The 17,893-nt window shown below is 45.4% G+C and overlaps 1 pseudogene; it reads left to right on the forward strand.

The window, feature by feature from the left end:
- The first annotated feature begins 12,019 nt into the window (after positions 1 to 12,019).
- On the forward strand, positions 12,020 to 12,160 carry LOC142483935 (U1 spliceosomal RNA; annotated as a pseudogene).
- The last annotated feature ends 5,733 nt before the right edge of the window (positions 12,161 to 17,893 follow it).

Consider the following 17,893-nt stretch of genomic DNA (forward strand, 5'->3'; position numbering starts at 1 on the left):
GCGGGGCACGCCTAATGAGCAAGACTCGCCCCAAATAAGAAACTATACTGCAGTGTTTGAGACACACTTCATATTAATTACTGCCTGCTAATGAGTGACACTTCAAATAGTAATACTTACACCAAATAAGAGACTGTTCTGATGATTGAGACGTGTTTCAATTACAGCAGCGGCAGCTTTTATTGCTACCTTTACCGGCGGCACTCCGGGATCTACTCCAGCTGGCGCGCAATTAGTAGGTCTAGACCGCGCGCCGCCGCGTGTTCCTCCGCGCACCCCCCTCCACTTCGCGCGCATTTAATCCCCCCTTCCCGACCCCGAACCCGGCTCCTGTTCTGCCCCTCTGCTTCCCCGCACCCCCGCTTACCTCACTTTAAACTCCAGGGGTTTCGGGGAAGTCGGGGAAGCCGGGCGCGCACGTGACTGTGACGTCACAGTGACGCCGCGACAAGCCGCGTCACCACGCTTCCCGCACGCATCCTGCCGTGCGGGAAACGTGAGAATAAGATATGTCGCCACTGTAAGTGACTGCTAATGAGTCTCATTCGTTCCCAATGAGTAGTACTGCTTTTCCAAAAACCGACACTCTCCAAAAATGTCAGGCTGCCTTACGTCAGTGATACTTCTAAGGTTGGGGCCATAGAGGGCGGAGCAGTGCTGAGGCGCGCTGACGCTGAGGCGCGCTGACGCTGAAGCTGTGCGATTTCATGCACATGCAGGCGAGCCAGCGGGCACGATCGAGAGGCGGGGGGAGGTGGTGGGAGGCGGGGCAGTGACGTCGCTGGGCCAATCACCCGCGACTCAATTACGTCAACGTCACGGCGCCGTGACGTTGACGTTGCTTCGCGCTGATTGGATGTTTTCAGTCGACAGTGCGCTGAAAAACAGCTTGGTTGTCGGCTGAAAAATCTAACTCGGCAGCACGCCTGCGGACACTCGCGTGAGCCCCCTCTAGAGACATCCTCATTGAGGATGCCGGGACTCAGCGCGGAGCGTCCGCACGGCTCAGCACGGCTTGTCCTTCTATGGACGCACCCTAATGATTGAGACTCGCTGCTAAGGAGTATTTTACCATCTAATGAATAACACTCGGTCCATGCGGAAGGTATTGTAGGAATTCTTTTCTTTAGAGCTCAGTGTGGTTTGTGCCTAAACCTAATGGGATCCAGGAATATTAAGCAAGGTGGTCATCTTAATTAAGCAAGGTGGTCATCCTAGTGTGTGAGTAGACATCATAGGACATCAGAAAGTCCGAGTGTCTGGAGCCTTCTGCTCTTGCTGTACACAAGGCACCAGAATGGATGTGCGCGCTGGCAAAGCAACCACCCTGTACCTGCTGGTTGAGGTAGTTTAATAAACCGTTCTCTTCCAATCATCTAAATAGCCAAAACGTACAGTATTGCTTCGTACTTAGAAGGGAGTTTAAGATGTAACATTTTATTCACGCAGAAATGTTTTCATTTTCCTTCAACAATACATGTACAATGGGCAATGTTACCATCTTCAGAACAACATTTCATGCATTTAACCTAAACATGGTGGTTGAATTTATTTAACTGTCTTGGCGCTAGAAATGTACGGTTACATTCATTTAAACAGCAGCTCTGTCAAATTAAGAGATTGAACACTTGGAAAGCCAGGAATTGGGATTTCCAGATCAGGTCAGGAAAATCCACTTGCCATTTACTCAATAAGGGTATCCAACGCGGGTTAGTTTGTAGTTCCACTAAAGGAATAGAAATAGTCACTTTAGGTGTGAAACCAAGTTGCAATGAAGCTTTTATATTAGATTCCAATGGATTAGTCATAAACAATTGTGAGTTCATTTTAAAGCAGCAGTCCAAGCTGCCGTTTCAAAAAAAAATATGTAATATGTGCATCAATACAATCCACACAATGATAAGTAATTAGATAAGTTGCCGATCGATCTGTTCTCCTGCGATCGATCGCGTAGATTCGGCTCGGGGGCTCACTAAATAACTGCAGAGGAGAATTCTGCAGTCTGTGTGACTTTGTAAATGGTTGCTATAGAAACAAAAAAGGCTTGTTACATTATACTACATTACAAATGTCATTCAGAGTTGTTGTTTTTTTTTAAATACTACAAGTATTTTCTCATAGTACAGTAGAGGCAACGTTTATTCTAACATTTGCTGTAAACTAGCCGGGTTACATTCTGGGTATGTGCTGGGTATGTTCTGGGCTAGTTTGAGGCACGTTTAAGGCATTTCTGCATTGACTAACGACCCATAGGATTAACACAGCAGGGATCCCTGGGAGTCCAATTCAGTTTGAATGGGACTGCCAGGGACCCCCGCTGTTAATCTGATTAATTAATGCAGAAATGCTGGGGCTAGTTTAAGGAAAGTTTAAAGCATGTATTTAGAATGTACCTGGGTGTTTCCTGGGTTTTTTGGGGAATTGCCACTGGTTTTTGTTCGAATAAGAGTTGCCTCTACTGTACATAACTGATTTATTTAAAAAAAAAATACACATAGGATATTGATTGGTCTGCAGATTTAAGCAACGAGTTTACATAGCATTGGACTTATAAAAAAAAAGTTGATATTAGGTCATTGAAATGGGGCTTTAAGCTGTTCAAATATGGGACCTACCAGCTGATCTGATATAATACAGGCCGATTAATTGACTTTCCATTTCAAGATTTGAAAAATTCTGATTATTCAATAATCCAATCTCTGCAATACTGTATCTAGTTAATGAGGAGGAGTTTGAAGTGTGCGTTTAAACCATCCTCTTGAATCATTTGTAACGTAAATATGCTAATTTTATGTTTTTTATTATTCCAAATAAAATTGGGGAATCTCTTGCTAATCCTGGGAATGTCTTTTTATCTTAAAAGTAGAGGTAACAGTTGTAATAAATAAATACGCTTTGGGAAAGAGACCATTTAAATGAAAGCACTGATATGGATTTAAATTGTCAAAATTATATTTTGGGGATTGTCCTGTTCCCTGTTCAGCCAGATAATGTTGAATTTAGAGAAAAGTATTTTGTATCCCAAGAGACTGAAACTTAGTCAATTCTTGCACTATCACCGAAATTTGAACAGAAGACTAGTACAGTGGGTCACAAGCATATACGGCTAATTTAAGTTCTTGTTTCCTAAATCTTAATCTACGAACTATACTCATGAGAGAAACAGCTGTGAGTGTATTGATCAATACAACCCTGAGGAAGCTCACACCTGGGTCAAGTGAAATGCGTAGGGTGGTCCTTTTCCTGCCTGCTGTGGGGTATACGCCGTTCGTTGTGAGTCCCCTGCTGCTGAACCGCAGAGCTCTCTCCTGTCTGTGCCCCTGCCGTCGGACGCAGCCTGTGTGCACAACCCGGAAGCGCCGTGGAGCCAGAAAGACAGAGAGAAGCCGGTTAACATCTTCCTGCCTGAGGGACAGAACGCAGCTCCGCCACTACAGGACCCAAGTGGTCAAACTGCTTTTACCTTACTGGGAGCATGCGAGTTGCCTGTAGCTCACTGCTTATGTCTTTTTAATATAAATTGATCTGCACCGTGCACATCTCTCTTTTCTCTTTTATACCCATAGAACGTCCCACCTAAATCTATCAGCATCTCCTACCATATACCAGATTTATCTGAGACACGCTTGATTTCACCTACCCCATGGGTAGGCATTTGGAAGTTGGATTTATATAAGATCTTTGCTTCTAGTACGTCTGCACTATTGTATGCTTTGTTCCTTTTTTTCATATACCACTGAGAGTACCTTGCGCTGGATTCAGCCTGTGTAATCAGTTATCTTGTAGCAGCATATCTAATTCCCGTGTCCATATTTTATATCTTTCTTTGGTTTGCATGTTGATCGATCTCTTTTATACTTTCAGAAAGCGGATGTAACTCGCAATACCAATTTCGCCCCTCTTTATGTCAGGGGTGAGCAAACTTTTTACAACGAGCCGCCGATTTCCTCCGTGATATTAGTCGGGCCCCCTGCCTGATGTAATCCAAATCACATAACTTTTTTTAATTAATCGGTATAACATTTTTAAACCAGTTAGACTGCAGTCCCAGTCATGAGTGTGACACGTGCGCCCGGTGGGGGTGGGGGGGGGTCACGTGCACAGCGCTAACCGCGATCTGCGGTCTCAGGAGACAGGGAGAGGTTGCGACGGGAGGGGGCGTGTTTCGGGTTTTTGCGGGGGCGTGGCCATGACCTCACGCGGCTGGTTCGCCCTCATTTGAGTGTGTGGATTCTTGCAGTACAGCGTGGCTGCTGAGTGTGCGCCGACGCATGTACTCGGCCCTGAGTGACTGGGAGGCCGGTGTTTGTGCGCACAGTGCACGCCGAGGCGTGCGCTCTGGCAGTCACTGGGACCGCAGCCTAAAACATGACAAATATTATAGCTTTGTTATAAATAAATCAGCATAGTAGTATGAGATCATATACTGACTGCAATTTTTTCCCCGCCTCCATTATCTCCCCCAACCTGCATCTATTACCACCCTGCTTCACTCTGCGCCCCCCCCCCCTACAAAATCTTGCACCCCTCAGTTTGCGCACCCCTGATTTAGGTGGTGTTAAAAAATATCCACGTTTTTAGAAGGGATTTGCATAACGGAGCTACGAGAATAGAAGTTGTGCGCAAAAAAATGTGAGTTGGAGGCTTTTTTTTAACAAACCGATCGGATTATCAGAGCAAGAGTGAAACTGCTTCTAAAGTAGCCGCTTAGACAGGGTTTGGGCATGTGATTAGGGATTACAGAAAAGCAAAGCCTGCCAGTCCACTTCTAAAGTGCACTTTAGAAGAGGTTTGTCACACTTCGGAGCTACCAGAATAGTCTCCTATATCTGGGCCCAATCTTTCCAGATGAGAGAATTTGGTGTCTCTTGGCAGGAGAATTGGTTCCTCCCACATTTAAGAATGTTATTCTACTCATGCAAATCACAGCAAGAGGGCAAACCAAATGATGGGGGTGACGAAACATACCTCAGTACACCATTTGTACTGAGGAACAGGAACCTAATGAACATAGAAATACATTTAGAATATACAGGCATACCCCGCATTAACGTACGCAATGGGATCGGAGCATGTATGTAATGTACTTAAACTGAAGCACTACCTTTTTCCCACTTATCGATGCATGTACTGTACTGCAATCGTCATATACGTGCAGAACTGATGTAAATAACGCATTTGTAACAGGCTATAGTCTCCCCGCTTGAGCACTGCTTCGGTACCGGTAGGGAGCCGATATTGCTGTTCATGACGTTCTGACTGGCGCATGCGTGAGCTGCCGTTTGCCCATTTGGCGATATGTCCTTACTCGCGAGTGTACTTAAAGTGGGTGTCCTTAAACCGGGGTATGCCTATACAATGCATTCTATAAGAAAAGTAATATATAGCAAAATTATAGCATTTTCATTTTAAGTCAGTCTTTCCTCTGCATATTTTATTTATTTATTTTCTAGCAGCCTGTCTTCATCACGTAGTTATTCAGGAATCTTCATTCAGGTACTTTAAAATTCTCCCTCAGGCACCTCATCTTCAACAAGACGTTGTGCTTCCTATGGCGGCTCAGCTGATAGAGCGCCCTCTTCAGCAGATCCTTTGAGAATAGCCGGGTACACTCAGGAAACTGTGATTCCTTCCTAACCAATGCGGAGCAAAATGAAAACACATTAATATGTGTGTCTGTTAATTTGAATCCACTCTGACAGCTCAATATAATAATAGATACAATATAGTATTTTCTAACAGCTCAGTATACTGTAAAAACTTGTTGGCACTTGGTTAAATACACATCTAGATAAAAAGTATCAAATCACGCAATAGAGACATATATACATATGTAACGTATAAGATCCTTTTATGATCAATATATATGTGGCTAAATGGCTATTAGCCTATGATAAAGTCAAAGTCCGCAGATGTTTTCAAGAGCCATATAACATATATATAGTCTCCTTGATTAAATCTCCTATGGTGATCTAATGTTATCCTGATGTCTCATAGAGACAAAAATAGAACCAGAGGAATGGTAAGTAACACATTCACATAATATATATATAGGTGGAAGTGTCTGGCTAAACATAATTGTATTCATGAAGCAGTATAATATAAAACTCTTATGGTCTCAGCGGACCCAGAATGTGCATAACCAAGATGATTACACTTAAAAGGTCACGGCGGACCTATAGACATGGTAATCCCCAAAACAACTTCTATTCAAGGGTCACAGCGGACCGCGGATGGCATATTATTAAGGGTTTTCCGTGCCTAAGACATGGTATACAGTTTCCCCAGAAGTGTGGAAGGTATGGTGTCTTAGCACCAGTATACTGGCCGTTTTCCTTCGACTGAGGTGTCGCCCCTCTGTGACGTCGGACTCGACGCATGACGCGTTTCGCGTGATTGACACGCTTCTTCAGAAAGGAGGAGTCTAACTTCCCGATCAAGTTGCCTGGCTTTTATACCCTCTATGGCTGGGGGTGTATCATTCTATTCTCCAATCAGGGCTGGTTTAAAAGTGAAATGAATAATGAAGTTGTTTCTTTTTAGAATACTTTGCTGGATATTTATTGATGTATATTATTTTAAAGCTTTTTCTCTTTTCTTCCTTTCAGATCGCTACGTCTTGGTGTGGGGAGATACTTTCAGAAATCGGAGGTTCTATGGGAGATAGGTGTTAGAGAATATGGATATATACATGGGGGTCAAAATGGATGTTATCTATGGTGAAAAATGTGAATAATGTGTTTTTTAGGATCATGTGTTAATGTGTATAGGTGTAGGAGTGATACTCTCTAATTTGATTCGCCCCTAGTGGTCAATGCGAAGCAGACTAGATTAATATATTTAATAACTATCTAAAATATACGAAAATTAAATTTAAAAAAATATATATATAAAAATAAAATATAATTCTAATTAAAGTGATTTCTAAGGTGAGTTCAGCAAATATATAACTTAATTCTATAAGTGAAACAACTGCAAATTCATATACAGATGTATGTAAAGCGAATAGATTTATCTCTATATCGGATATTAGTAAGTAATATGATTTCTAAAATGTATTATATGTTATAAATAATAAATTGATATGTGATTATTATAAGTATGCTGAAGAAATAAAACCTTTGTTTAAACCATCTGGACTCTGTGTTTGTAATAGGAATATCCATGGACATTCTCTCTGTAGGAGACGTTTATCCCAGTCTCCTCCCCTTGGGCCTGGTGCCACATGTTCACTTCCAGTAAATGGGAGTGTTTAATATCTCCCTGATGTATTTCATTCACATGTTTGGCTACTGGTTTATCTCTTGTATTTCCAATGTCTCCCATATGTTCCAAAATGCTCGTTTTCAGATGTCTCTTTGTTTTTCCCACATACATTTCGCCACACTTACATGTAATTAAATAGATCACTCCCATTGTTTGACAGTTAAAGTTCTTAATATTAAATGTCTTTGATTTCATAGATTTAGTGAAGGTTTTTGTTTTAGTCATAAAATTACATGCTTTACATCGAGCACATGGGTAAGACCCTATAGGTTTGTCCCCATCCATGTTTTTAAAGGTTGTGCTTTAAAGTGGCTATGTACCAAAGTATCTCTAAGGTTTTTAGCTCTCCTGTAGCCTGTTTGCGGTTGATCTTTTAATACCATTCTTAGGTCTGGATCTTCAAGGAGAATATCCCAATATTTATTAAGGATTTTTTTGACTTGGTAGGATTGGTCAGAGAAAGTGCTGATAAATCTTATGTTGTGATCAGTTTCTTGAATCCTTTTATTAGTTAGAAGTTTTGGTCTGTCCATTTGTTGCGCTTTGAAATATGCTTTTTATATTTTGTTCTTTGTGTATCCCCTTGTTTGAAAGCTATTTTTCATCTCTACAGCTTGTTTTTTGTATTCAGCTGTTGTTGAGCAATTTCGACGTAATCATTGAAATTGTCCTATGGGAATATTCTCGATGATGTGCTTTGGGTGGTGGCTTTCCGCTAGAAGCAGTGTATTAGTTGCCGTCGGTTTTCGGTATATACTTGTATGTATCTCTCCTCTTTCAGATTTAAAGATAGTAATATCCAGAAATCCTACTTTATCTTTACTTATTTGATAAGTAAGTTTGAGATTATGTTCGTTGGTATTTAGTAGCTGGATAAATTCTTGGAGTAGTTTTTCTGTGCCATCTCATACCAAAAGCACATCATCGATGTATCTAAGCCATTTAATGATATGTATGGTCTTCATGGAGGAACTTCATGGAGTCATGCACCCCCCAGGGACCTTTAACATTGGAGGAAACCGGGGGTATTTGTACTACCGGAGCCAGCCGCAATACTGCAGAAAGTACTTTGAGTTTGGGCACACACAGGAGAACTGTGATAAACAAAATGTAGCAGTTTGCCGCAAATGCAGAAAGGAGGGTCATTACGCTGCAGAGTGCAAGGAGCCCTCTAAATGTGACTTATGTGAGGAAACAGGGCACATGGCTAGAAATTGTACAAAGAAGAGGACATATACACAGGCTGTAAGGAGAAGGGAAACTGCAGAGCGCGCAGATGAATGGGTTAATAAGTAGAGTGAATATGATCTGATGCATGGCACTGAAAGCAGGGAGGAAACGCCCGTGGAACCAGCTGCTGAGGTTCCCCCTGATGAGCCCTTAACGAGGGGAGAATCAGCAGCTGAGGAGCTGGAGGAGGAGTTGCCAGATACAAGCATGGATCAGGGACAGGCAGAAGGGGAGGTGCCTCTTACAGCAGGATTGATGGAGGATGTACAGAGAGAAGAAGATGTGGCCCTGGAAAGGGAGAAGGAAAAAGGTTCAGCAGAAAGCATGGATACGCTGGCTGCAGGAGGGCAAGAAGAGCGCCCGGGGAAAAGAAAGATGGAAAAGGAAGAAAAACATACTCCTGCAAAAGCAAGGTGCCGTGGAGGGCTGCTGGAGGATACTGTGAGCGAGGCATCAGCCAGCAGCAGGGATGAGAGGGAAGAAGTGATCAGCCAGGTGGGAAGCCTCTCACCCAGCCCTTCCACCTACTCAGGACCGCCGGATGGGCAGGCTTCTCCAGGGGGGAAAAGCGAATCTTTTGTGGAAGAAGGCTTAGCAAATAACATGGTGTTGGGGTACAGTGAAGAGGTGGAGAGAGCCCCCCTCAAGGATAACCAGGACATAAGATAAGTATGGGGGGGGGGGGTTTCTCCCCTGGTGATATTTTGTGTTTTTTATTCTCTCAAAAAAAGCTGAATGACTTTGGTAATAGCCTCACTTACTGTGAGAAGCTTAAAAAGCCCGGCAAGGAGAGCGAGGATTTAGGACTTGGTGGCTAAGCAAAAAAATGACATTATTTGTTTGCAGGAATGTGGGATCACAGACCCACCAAGAAAAGAAGAACAGGTTTGGGGGGATTCTGTATGGTCTGGCAGTAGGGAGAGCGGAAATAGTGGGATAGGGATTTTATTTAGGGGACAGGAGTTTAACATTTGTAAATATGAAGTGATAGAACCGGGAAGGTTAATGTTTGTTTTGTTTAAGTGGAGGGGGAAATGTTTAGATTATTTAATGTTTACGCTTTGCCTGAGGAAAGGCAAAGAAGGAATTTGTTTGAAGTTTTAAAAATGTTTTTGCCAGGGAGAGTCCAAACGCTTGTGATTGGTGACTTTAACTGCATACTTAATGAGGGGGACAGGGGGGGGGAGAAAGGAGCACGCCAGATGCTTCAGGGATTCTGTTGAAAAATATGTTGAATGATTTTAGTCTAAGGGATGCGTTCAAAGTGTGGGGAAAAGGAAAAAAGGAGTTTACATGGGTTAGTGAGAGTGGAGGGGTAAAATCAAGGATTGATCATGTTTTTATTCCAAAGGGTGTAAAGGTGGAGGAATGGAAAGGGGTAAAAGTGCTGTTCTCAGACCATGTGTGTGTGCAATGCAAATTAGAACTGGAGGGGATAGAGAGGCATGGGAATGGCTTTTGGAAACTAAATGTGTCCTTGCTAGAGGAGGAGCGGGTAACGAAGCAGTATGAATGTATGTATGTTACATTAAAGGCGAGAATGAGGGAATTTGGGGGGGGTGAGTGAATGGTGGGAGTGGGTAAAGGAAAAAACAAAGAAGTTTTTCATCAAAAAAGGTGTGGAAAAAGCAAGAAGACAGGAGGAGGAATATAGAAGGGCAATATTAAGGCAACAGTTTCTTTTTAGGCTGAGAGAAATGGGGGGAGATGTGGGGGAGGAATTAGAGAAAGTAAGGAAGGGGGTTAGAAAATTAGTAGAAGAGAAAGGGGAAAAATCATTCATGCTGCAAGAGTGGAAGCAGTGGAAAAAAATGAAAAATGTACCTCTTTCTTTTTTAAGAAAGCGTATTCTGGTAAAGCAAGCTTAACCCCTGTGCTAAATAAAGAGGGGGAGGAGGTGAAGGAAACAGAGGGGGTGCTGAGGGAAGTTGAGGGGTTTTATAGGGACTTATTTAAGGAAAAAGAAAGAGACAGCAATATACAGTAGAGAAAGAGGAAAAATTGGTGAGACAAATTGTATGTAAGGAGAAGGTGAAGGGTGGCAAAGGAGCTCCAAGGATGGAGGTGATTTTGGGGGCAAAGTACACCCAAATTTGTATAGAATTGATTAATGGGGAAGAAACAAAAGCTGCCTGCATGGGGAGATATGCTGCGGGGGGGATGCAGAGGAAACTAGGGTTGTGTAATACAGACCTGAGGAGGCCGTTTTGTTTTGAGACACCAGAAAATTACAGGGTAATAGAGGAATTTATTAGGGAGTTTGATTTGGTTGGGGTAGAAAGATCACTATGGGATGATCAAAGAAAATTACAAGAGTGATTATAGAAAGAGATGAGTATGAAAGTGTTGGGTGGTTGGTTGAAAAGCATTTAAAAATAATGTGGAAGAATGTAAATCACAAGGGGCTGACAAACACTCAGAAGGACGTGACTTGGATGGCAGTGCACAGCTGCCTGCCCGTAAGGGAATTCCAGAGGAAAAGACATCTAGCAGAGTCAGAAATATGCCCTAGAGAAGGGTGTGGAGGAGTAGAGGATGTGGTCCATCTGTTCTGGAATTGTAGCTTTGTCAGAAGGGTATGGAAGTGTCTGGGGAAGCTGATAAAAGAGCTGATAGGGATCAGGACCCTAGAATTCAATATGATGATGTATGGGTTGTGTGAGGTGGAGGGGGAGAGGAGGAGCGTGTTGTGGAAGATAATAAACTGTATACAAGAAGTGGTGTGGGATGTAAGGAATGTGTTAATATTTAATAGAGAAGAGATTGGAGTGAACGTGTGTGTGAGAGTTGTTCTGAGCAAAATGTATACATATTATCTGTTGGATGTGAAGCGGTTGGGGGAAAATGAAGGAAGAGAATTATGGAAACCAAAGTGTGGAATAAAATGGTTAAAAATGTATAAAAGGGTGGGGAGAGGAGAGATTATCTGGGTTTTCCTTATAGGGATAGGAAAATGTATTATTGTTTGTGCAAAATGTATAGAAAAATATACAGGGAAAAAAAGAGGTGAAAATGTTGATGTGTTAATAGATTGAGAAATTGAGGGGTGTTTGGGGGAGAGAAAGGGAGTGTGGTGAGAGTGTAGGGGGGGCGGGCATATGCTCTTACCAAAGGGAGAGAGAAAGAAAGCTTCCCGGAAAGGGGGGAAAGTAATTGTGAGGAGCAATAATGTGCTACGAGGGTCCGTTTGGTGGAGTATCGGAGAGAAGAGGCCGGTGCTCCCCTCCGGTGGGAGACCGTCGGAGGAAGAGCATATGGGGAGTGTGCGAGCTGGAAAGAGGGAGAATGTGTTGGATGAGGGAAAACAGGACAGGTGTTTGTCCCTGCATAGGGTGCTAGTTAATGAGGTGAAAGAGTTTTTCTTTATTATAAAATGTATTTGAATGTTGAAATATGAAATGTATTAACAACATGTACAGTATGGGTTGTTGTAATGAAAGGGGGGTTTGTTATTTTCCGAAAAGTAACTCTGTAAATAAATATGTATGAATTAAAACATTTAATAGGAAAAAAAAAAATAAAAAAACGATCCTGCAGGTGGCTCTCCCAGGGCGAGGCTTGCTCATTGCACTTGGAGCTAGCTGACCTCTGCGATTTCCCCACATGCGGGAAACTCGACTGCACAATTTCTGGTAGTGGGGGACTGCGTGCGCGCTCTCCCCTGTTTTTGGACTGTTAGAAAAAACAGAAACAGAAATCAACAACAACAACCACCCACAGCACAGGTGTTTGTTCAGACAAGCTGCTATTGCCACTGCTTGGGCTTTGGGCCTTGTCAATAACTGTGGCATAAAAGGAGCACCCACCCACCAACTAGCCAGGTAGCAACATCTCAAACAGGGAGAAATGACAATTAGGCACCTGCGCAGACATTTAGGAATAAATTCAGGTGGATTGGGAAATACGGAAACACATATAATTCATGAAAAAAACATTCTAAACAAAAAGGGCCAAGAACTGTATAATATGAGTCGCTGCTGCAGCAGCAGTAAAAATGTATCTGCTGAGCGGTGCAAAAAAACGATCTATCTATCTATCTCTCTATCTATCTCTCTATCTCTATCCAGGGAGCAGCAGACAGTGTCAGCTTGCTTCTATGTGTAGCCCTCTTTTCCCCCCCTAAGTGAGATTGGGGTGGGTAGGTGTATCTGACTACTTCTCAGTGTGGTGCGGTACCTGTTTGGCAACCAGGAGAGCTGAGCTTCCGCCACGGGGAACCTGGGGTATGTACTTACACTCGGTGCAGCGCCTCCACTGATGAGGGATCCCAACGGGGTGGGAGTGTGCCCTCACCAGAACAACCATACAGTAAATACACACCGTGTGAATAAACAGTATTTACTGAGCATGACTTGTAACTTCAATAACACTCTCTTTGCATAACATCAAACAATATATGAATAACAGTGCATCACTCTGAATGCATACCATCCCCTCACCCACATGTCCATCATCACATTCCCCTCAGTCTCTTGAGTGTCCACAACAGTAAAGAAAGTGTGTGTGAGGGATAGCGCTTCCCTGTGTTGGGGCCCGGTGGTGCACTTAATGTAAACTACCTCCCTGACCAGTCCTGGTCAGGAAAATCCTTGGACTCAGCAACACCGCACAGTGATCCCACGGCGTGCTGCGCTGCTCTCTGCAGGAATCGATGCACACGCTGACTCCACAGGGAAAAGAATCTCCAGCCGGAATGAACCTTGAACACAGTCTCTGATACACGTTGTACTGACAGTCAGGTACTGTCAGACAGAAATCCTCTTGCTCTCTAAATATGGTGAAGGAGTCCCGCTCCTAAGGCCGACCCTATACCATACAGCTTCCTCTGGTGTCATAGGGGACTAACTGGGCCCTGGGGTATGCCTCTACCCTAGTCCCTGCACGCAGAAGAACTCTCCCTGTAGCTTCTGTCTGATCCCAGACTCTGGCAGCTCACCACATGCAACTGCCACTGGTGATATAACACACACTGAATGACTAGAAAGCAACCCCCCTTCTTCCTATGAGGGGCCTCTCACTAACACAGCCAAATAACTGCTGTGGCTGCACTACAAAGCCACTTTTTATATTCTAATCAGAGCACACACCATGGCAGCTGTGCCACTGACTAGACTTACACACACCTAAGGGCAGGGTCCCTATCTAAGGGGCCTTCCCTAAGAACTTACCCACTAACATAGTGGGGAGTGGGACCTACCTGGGACCTGGGGGTAACCTGGCCTAGTGTAAGAGCCTTGCTTCTTACACACTTCCTCCCCCTTCCTGCTCCCAGCTCCAACTGACAACGTGGTCCCCGCAACATTGTATCCTTCCTCCACAGGAGAAGCTGCAAAACCCTATTTGCTGGCTGGCTGCACGTGATGTGGGTGAAAGGGCAATCCCCAGAGGCTGCTGGGAATTGTAGTCCACTCAGGACCTCTGTAGCATTGGGACCGTGTGTGCTATCTTTACTGCACATGCGCGTTCCTGTAATGGCTACCGCAGTGATAAGGGAGCTAGGGGGAAGCCTGCTACACTCTCCCCCTGGTGTAAAATCCAACGTCCCCGCTTGGGGAACGACGTCACTCAGCATACGTGTATACAATAAAAATGCAGGGCATGATATGTACAACTTATCACACTTGACTCTAAACAATAGGGTTCAGTTCACATAAGATAACCGAGGCCAGCTGAGTGTTAGCTGCTTGCTGAGACCAATTGTGGGGTGCCCCTAACTGATATTGTGGGTGTACCTCACTTTGACTTTTGTGAGCCTCCGCCTGGGTAATCTCTTGGAAATTATGCTCTGGGGTAACAGTCATTGGTTCCGAACTACTTCCTCCCCCTGGTGGAAGGAATAGCACAGTGTCTCTTGGCCAGACCTTTACCTGGCCATCTGTGGCATGGTTGCGGTAAGCCAGGAGGTCTTGACCTTTTCCTCGGTCCACCACATGGCGAATGAAACGCTCCATGTCGCGCTTAGCGGAGGCAAATTTCACTGGATCACTAACAACACAGTCCTTGTCCCTAAGTACCTGGGAGGCTTTCACTGGGAAGCAAGCAATTAGCAATGTCTCTGTACTCAAAGTCTCTGTTACATCCTGCAGGGGGTACAGGGTTGATACCTTACCACTGCGGTGATTCATGGTGGCAAACAGGTCCTCGGGGATGCTGTCAGTTCCCACCTCAACTGTCTTGGGACCTGTCCCCAGCACTTCTGGGGCAGTCCACTCACTGTCTTTAAACTCTGGAGCGTTGGATCCCGGTCCTGGGACCATTTGGGTTGGAGCGTACGGGCTCACACTCATTTCAGTCACAGTAATACTTATAGCAGCACTGGACATCATGATGGGGCTGTCTTTCCTCTTCACCTGGACGATAGGCGGTGGGTACTGGTCCACTCGCACCACTGGACAGCGGTCTTCTAAGGGGGACACCTCCGTCAGGACGCGATGCCGAGTGGAGCCAATCGTCCTGGTGGCCAGACTTAAGGAGCTACCGTGCTCCGCGGTCACCTGGAAGCTCACACCCGACACACCTGGGGCAGTCAACTCACCCTTGTCGTCATTAGGTACTGATCCCAAGCCTAGGACCGATGGTACCATCGTAGTAGGCCGGACTGGCAGTGGTAGGGCACACGGCCCCACAGCAGGCGAGGCAAATGGCTCTTTGTCCTCAGCTTCACTTGTCATCTGTGGTTCCGGCATTTGAACCGAATCTGGAACCGCGGTTAGGGCGCATGGGCCCTCAGTAGTTGAGGTAGGTTGGATAGCCGCATCTTCCTCTGCGGGTTCTGTAGCACACAGCAGCACTGGTTTTAGGAACTGTGCCTCGCAGCAGGCACACTTGGGTCCCCAGCTCAATTCGCCATCTGGAAAATCACACTTGAGGCATAGGCACCTGACGTACATTTTACCTTCCACTTTCACAACCTGAACCCTTTGTGGTCGCTGATAGGGATCAAAGTTCATACCACCAGAGAGATTAAGGTCTTTCTGTAAGCACGGGCACAAAAGAAATGTCACATACAGTCCCTCTGCTGGCCAAACACCATACAACTGCGGATGTGGTTCGCTGCATCCTGTACTGTCCTTAGTGGAGACAGCAGTTACTGATTGAGACTCACTGTGCTGGCTCCCCCTGGTGGACTCCAGAGGAGGAGCACCTTCTTTCAAGGAGTGGTTCTGACTCTGCGCTGAGCCACTCACAGCGCAGGGGCGGGGCTCTGTTTTTCACGCCAGATCCGGACAATATTCTGCAACAATTTCTTGTACAGTCCTGGTGCTCGCCCGACTTGGAGGGATCCGCCATCTTAGATGTGACTCACTGCTTGAGGGATCCTCCATTTTAATCACAGTCTCATCAATTACACTATGACTCTCTGCATAGATAGGGGGGTAGCCTTCTGGTTTTCCTGGCATTTCAGGGTAGATAACAGGACACCATACTTTAGTGAGGGTTCCATGGAGCAATATTTTGGATGGGCCTCCTTCTCTTATTAAATCTTGTTCGGCCCTCACCAACACTGAGCACCACACTCCGTCTGCATCTACGCAGCAGCCTAAGACTTTTGCACCCCATAAGCCTGGGTACTGACCCAATATTAAGCAAATATCACAGAAGGGAGTGTCAGCAGGAACTCGTCCTATAGCAAGGGTTTGCGAGGGCGGGACTTGCCCCTTTAATGCCCATTCGTACACTTCTTGGCAGGATGGCAATGATAATGAGAACGACATAATTTATACTGAATTCGGGCACCCCTGGTCTGGATCTCAGCAGCGCCTCCAAATGTAGCCCTCTTTCCCCCCCCCTAAGTGATATTGGGGTGGGTAGGTGTATCTGACTACTTCTCAGTGTGGTGCGGTACCTGTTTGGCAACCAGGAGAGCTGAGCTTCTGCCACGGGGAACCTGGGGTATGTACTTACACTCGGTGCAGCGCCTCCACTGATGAGGGATCCTAACGGGGTGGGAGTGTGCCCTCACCAGAACAACCATACAGTAAATACACACGTGTGAATAAACAATATTTACTGAGCATGACTTGTAACTTCACTCTCTTTGCATAACATCAAACAATATATGAATATATGAATAACAGTGCATCACTCTGACACCCCTCAGTCTCTTGAGTGTCCACAACAGTAAAGAAAGTGTGTGTGAGGGATAGCGCTTCCCTGTGTTGGGGCCCAGTGGTGCACTTAATGTATACTACCTCCCTGACCAGTCCTGGTCAGGAAAATCATTGGACTCAGCAACACCGCACAGTGATCCCATGGCGTGCTGCGCTGCTCTCTGCAGGAATGGATGCACATGCTGACTCCACAGGGAAAAGAATCTCCAGCCGGAATGAACCTTGAACACAGTCTCTGATACACGTTGTACTGACAGTCAGGTACTGTCAGACAGAAATCCTCTTGCTCTCTAAATATGGTGAAGGAGTCCCTGTCCTAAGGCCGACCCTATACCATAAAGCTTCCTCTGGTGTCATAGGGGACTAACTGGGCCCTGGGGTATGCCTCTACCCTAGTCCCTGCACGCAGAAGAACTCTCCCTGTAGCTTCTGTCTGATCCCAGACTCTGGCAGCTCACCACATGCAACTGCCACTGGTGATATAACACACACTGAATGACTAGAAAGCAAGCCCCCTTCTTCCTATGAGGGGCCTCTCACTAACACAGCCAAATAACTGCTGTGGCTGCACTACAAAGCCACTCGGTATATTCTAATCAGAGCACACACCACGGCAGCTGTGCCACTGACTAGACTTACACACACCTAAGGGCAGGGTCCCTATCTAAGGGGTCTTCCCTAAGAACTTACCCACTAACCTAGTTGGGAGTGGGACCTACCTGGGACCTGGGGGTAACCTGGCCTAGTGTAAGAGCCTTGCTCCTTACACACTTCCTCCCCCTTCATGATCCCAGCTCCAACTGACAACGTGGTCCCCGCAACATTGTATCCTTCCTCCACAGGAGAAGCTGCAAAACCCTATTTGCTGGCTGGCTGCACGTGATGTGGGTGAAAGGGCAATCCCCAGAGGCTGCTGGGAATTGTAGTCCACTCAGGACCTCTGTAGCATTGGGACCGCGTGCGCTATCTTTAATGTGCACGCGCGATCCTGTAATGGCTACCGCGGTGGTAAGGGAGCTAGGGGGAAGCCTGCTACACATATTTATGCAAATGCCAGGTAAGCAGCCATGCTGGTAAGGGGCAAAGGGACAAGTGTGCCAGCAGGACAGGGCACCTCTCCAGCAGCAGCAGCAGGTGTCAGTGGAGGTCAGAAAAAGAGAGTGCCAGCAGGTAGGGAAGATGAAGAAAGCCACCCCAGAAATATGGTGTCCCCCTGTCTGTCTGTCTCTCTGCCAGCTGAAATGACAGAGCTGAGCGGTGTTCAAAGTGATTGCTTCTTCCTTTTA

Source organism: Ascaphus truei, unplaced genomic scaffold (assembly GCF_040206685.1).
Source record: "Ascaphus truei isolate aAscTru1 unplaced genomic scaffold, aAscTru1.hap1 HAP1_SCAFFOLD_397, whole genome shotgun sequence".
In the NCBI taxonomy this organism is placed as follows: Eukaryota; Metazoa; Chordata; class Amphibia; order Anura; family Ascaphidae; genus Ascaphus; species Ascaphus truei.